The 4,915-nt window shown below is 41.2% G+C and overlaps 1 long non-coding RNA gene across 1 annotated transcript in view; it reads right to left on the bottom strand.

Annotated features, from left to right (window-relative positions):
* Window positions 1–1,224: 1,224 nt before the first annotated feature.
* Window positions 1,225–4,915, bottom strand: part of LOC138010918 (uncharacterized) — a 6,157-nt gene continuing 2,466 nt past the window's right edge. The window contains exon 3 of the long non-coding RNA XR_011124593.1: window positions 1,225–4,915. This exon is cut by the window's right edge and continues 699 nt beyond it. This is a non-coding gene — a long non-coding RNA (uncharacterized lncRNA).

Below are 4,915 nucleotides of genomic sequence, written 5' to 3' on the forward strand. Positions count from 1 at the left end.
TTTCCCTCCTTCGATATCTCGAAGAGTTCCTAGCTCTTGTTCCGCACCAACATAAGCCGTCTTCAGTCCGACAGACGCTAATTTTTTCACTTGTTCTTGCATTAAAGGAAACAGTAAAGAATTTACGTCGCGCCGTATTAAGCATGCGTTAAATTTATGACGCAGTAGCCCAAAACCACAAAACCACAAAACGAAAACAAACAGTCAGAATATTTTCGAACAATTCTTGCAAACACACGACAATCAAGGAATCATTTCATTGGAAACTCAAGATAGTCCATACTCTTAAAATGCCATTTCATTTTTTGCTGAAAATAACATAGGTTTCTGTCAGACTAGTTTCTGTAACCGACACACATAGCAGAAACTGATGGGAATTCTAACAGTTAAAATTGCCACGCTGTTGTAAATTTTAAAATATTGATGATGCGTGGCGAATGATAATGCTCAAAAATTAAAGAAATAGGTTTGACAATTCAAAACTGGACTGACTCATCCAATGCTTTGGATGAGCGGCAAAGCAAAGAATGTCGAGGCAGCGAGCAGAGTCTACTTTCCTCTTCCTGACTTATCTAGGAAGATCGAAAGAGACTCTACTCGCAGGGTATTCCCTTGTTGAACAGTTTGTTAATGAAACAACGAAAATTCTCAATGATTGATATGGAGTTTTTGAACGGAGTATCATACGTTAAACTTATTAGGACTTTCTACAATTTCCTTTGGTGATCCAAACTCCAAAAGTTCAATAATTTGTTCCTTAGTTTTCACTGTCGCCGTAGCTGTGAGAGCAATGAATGGCACTTCCAAAAGATACCGCATCTCGTTAAGTCGTGAATACCATGCACGAAATGCAGAACGATTTTTGTTGTTGGTTGTGCTCCCCTCGGTGATACAATGTATTTCATCAACGGCTACTCCAGTTACATCTCTTTGGTACTTGTCGCTGAGAAGAACATTTCGCCACCTTTCGGTAGGAAGAGTACATTCTGGAGAAATAAATACGAACGAATGTTTCCCTCCTTCGATATCTCGAAGAGTTCCTAGCTCTTGTTCCGCACCAACATATGCCGTCTTTCACTTGGTCTTGCATTAAAGCTAACAGAGGAGAAGTTACGAGCAATATCGGATCTTTGGTTCGGGATCTTGCGATACAATCTGATGCACAAGCGTATGGTCGTCCAAATGTTTCAATATTCGCTAAATTCTATTCGCTGTCGCTAAGACTCATTCGCTATCGCTACAATTTGCATTCGCTATCGCTAAATGTCACTCTCGTCTAAATTCCCTAACACCACCTAACCCGTGCGAAACAACAATAGAAAAACATGACACAGTATTTGCTATCGTGTGCTAACTGGAGGCCGCACGTTTATTGAGACACGCTAAAGCAACAATTACAAACACAGTCATAGGTGCATAAGGCAAAAAACAGAACCTGGGGAAGAACTAACGAGCATCCATAGGATGAAAAAACCTCACCGCGCTCGTTGCAGCAAATACTGAGGAAAAACCCCGGCCCTATGGATAGAACTCCCCCGACCTGCCGGGCACGGTGTTAAAGAAAAACAATACAAATAATTTAGATCCCTAGAGATCGTGTGACCAACAGACGAGAATTAAAATCGTCTTTAACGTAGCCATCCTTGGCGTTCTCGCTCGCCCAACGACCATGACGCTTGAATAGTCTATCAGGAATTCCAGCAAAAGCTGCTGAGGTGGCTCCTCCAGCTCGTAGGCTATGAAGACTGAGCTTTGAAACGTCTGTTAAACCTTTAAAAGCGTCCTTTACAAGTTCGCGAGCTCTCGTATAGCTAATCCCTTGGCTCCGGACCATCTCTTTCGAACGAGGAGTAGCAAGGGCTCTGAAGAGAGGTAAATCTTCGGAGAGGTCGATCTGCGCAGCTGAGATGTACTCTTCCAAGGCCTTATAACAGGACAAGTCGGTAGGTCTGACCTTGCGATAACGATCCACGCCCCGTCACGGAAGTGATCAGTTTACGACGATTCATCCGCTTTAGATCCAAGAACTGTGCTCTTCACCAGGGAGGCAGTGGGTTGGAGATGCTCGGGGGTTGAAGAAAAGAATTCCTACCACATTTCCGACTGGAACACATCTGCAAAAAGACAAGAACTAACCGACAAGAAAAGAAAGACAAAGAAGATAGGCCATTCGTCTATATTATTTAATGAATTGAGATTAGAAACTGATAAACAGCAATAAAAGTAAATAGTAAATCCAACACAGGATTTTACAAATAAATCCACAGTCATGGGTACAGATAGCCCCACGTCTGACAAAGGGCACAGGTGGTCCCTGAATCACAAATTTAAAACATGTTATAGAAACAACTAACAATCGAAAGAAAGAACTAACAATCGAAGTGGACTCTCAAAGCAATCATCCTGAAAACTTGTTATAGAAAAAACAAGCTAAGCGACACTTCAAATTCGCTCGCAACTCCCTAAATGCTGGGCACAGATAGTTCCGAGTCCGGTAGGGGGAACAGATTGTCCCTTAATCCCAAATTTAAAAAACATGTCAAATAAACACAAACTATTTGACACCGTAAATTAACTCGCAACTCCATGAAAGCTGGGCACAGATGGTCCCATGCTCGAGGGCACAGATAGTCCCAAAGAATCTCTTGGCACAAAAAAGGCCAATACATATTCTCCATATTCTACCAAAATGACAGATCAATTGCGAAACATAAACACGCATTCAGAAAATATATGAATATATAAAACCACTAGCAGCGAAAAGTTTACTAAATAAACTCCATAAAGACTCAGCATACGCGACTGGACGCAAATCAACTACTTCTCAGTAACGCTAACATCGAGAACTAACAATCGAAGTGGACTCTCAAAGCAATCATCCTGAAAACTTGTTATAGAAAAAACAAACTAAGCGACACTTCAAATTCGCTCGCAACTCCCTAAATGCTGGGCACAGATAGTTCCGAGTCCGGTAGGGGGAACAGATTGTCCCTTAATCCCAAATTTAAAAAACATGTCAAATAAACACAAACTATTTGACACCGTAAATTAACTCGCAACTCCATGAAAGCTGGGCACAGATGGTCCCATGCTCGAGGGCACAGATAGTCCCAAAAATCTCTTGGCACAAAAAAGGCCAATACATATTCTCCATATTCTACCAAAATGACAGATCAATTGCGAAACATAAGCACGCATTCAGAAAATACATGAATATATAAAACCACTAGCAGCGAAAAGTTTACTAAATAAACTCCATAAAGGCTCAGCACACGCGACTGGACGCAAATCAACTACTTCTCAGTAACGCTAACATCGAGAACTAACAATCGAAGTGGACTCTCAAAGCAATCATCCTGAAAACTTGTTATAGAAAAAAGAAACTAAGCGACACTTCAAATTCGCTCGCAACTCCCTAAATGCTGGGCACAGATAGTTCCGAGTCCGGTAGGGGGAACAGATTGTCCCTTAATCCCAAATTTAAAAAATATGTCAAATAAACACAAACTATTTGACACCGTAAATTAACTCGCAACTCCATGAAAGCTGGGCACAGATGGTCCCATGCTCGAGGGCACAGATAGTCCCAAAAAATCTCTTGGCACAAAAAAGGCCAATACATATTCTCCATATTCTACCAAAATGACAGATCAATTGCGAAACATAAACACGCATTCAGAAAATATATGAATATATAAAACCACTAGCAGCGAAAAGTTTACTAAATAAACTCCATAAAGACTCAGCACACGCGACTGGACGCAAATCAACTACTTCTCAGTAACGCTAACATCGAGAACTAAAAGAAAGAAAAACAGACAAATTAGCAAAGAAAATCAAGAGTAAGTGCCTCCAGCGAGAACACCAAGATGACTAATCTGCATAAAACACCTTCTTAAATACTCTTACCGAATCCCTTGATAGTTCATAACGACGAGAGCATATTTTTCCGCTAATTATTCAAAACGCGGAAAAATTCATCTCTCGTCTAAATTCCCTAACACCACCTAACCCGTGCGAAACAACAATAGAAAAACATGACACAGTATTTGCTATCGTGTGCTAACTGGAGGCCGCACAGCCCCAAGAGTACAAAGAAAGAAAAAAAATACAGCACGCAAAAGAAAAATGAAAAATACCTAACAATCGAAGTGGACTCTCAAAGCAATCATCCTGAAGTTCAAGTTTTCGTTTCCAAACACGCTATTACAACTGCCGGAAATGTACGCTTCTTTGAATGAGGGAAGTTCCATCCAATCGACAATGAGAGATGCAAAACGTTCTCCATCTGGACAAATCATCGGCCAAAAGGGGGCGGAATGCCACAAAGGAACAAAAAGAGAACCTGAAGCTTTACAGTTACTCATATGATGTAAGACACGCAAAATAAGACAGATAGGCGGACAGGCATAATTATTCTCCCCGTGCCAATTCATAACAAAAGCATCTATGCCTTCAGAACCTGGATTCCAAAATATAGACTTGAAACGAGGGAGTTTGGCATTCACATGATTTGCGAAACGATCTACAAAATGAGGACCCCAAACTGAGTCAATGTGGTGAAACGAAAGTGGAGAAAGGCCCCAGTCGTCTGAATCAAAAGTACGACTGAGAAAATCAGCCTGATCATCCTGCGATCTTGGGATCCATTCCATTTCGATCGAAATGCCATGACTACAGCGGATACTAAATATATACAAAGCTTCGGACTGCAAATGACCTTTACTACTTCCAGACGAAAACAGAGGTACATTTTCATTGTCCGTAAACCATTTAACCGGGTTAAACCTGAAAGCTGGTTTACCAAAGAAAGCAGAACAAACTTGACTGCCAACATCTCTCTAAAAGTAGAGCTAGACCGCATTAAGAGGGGGGTAAAATGAGCGCACCGTCGGCTTCCTGGGAGAGTACTCTC

The sequence above is a fragment of the Montipora foliosa genome, chromosome 7 (genome assembly GCF_036669935.1).
Source record: "Montipora foliosa isolate CH-2021 chromosome 7, ASM3666993v2, whole genome shotgun sequence".
Lineage (NCBI taxonomy): Eukaryota > Metazoa > Cnidaria > Anthozoa > Scleractinia > Acroporidae > Montipora > Montipora foliosa.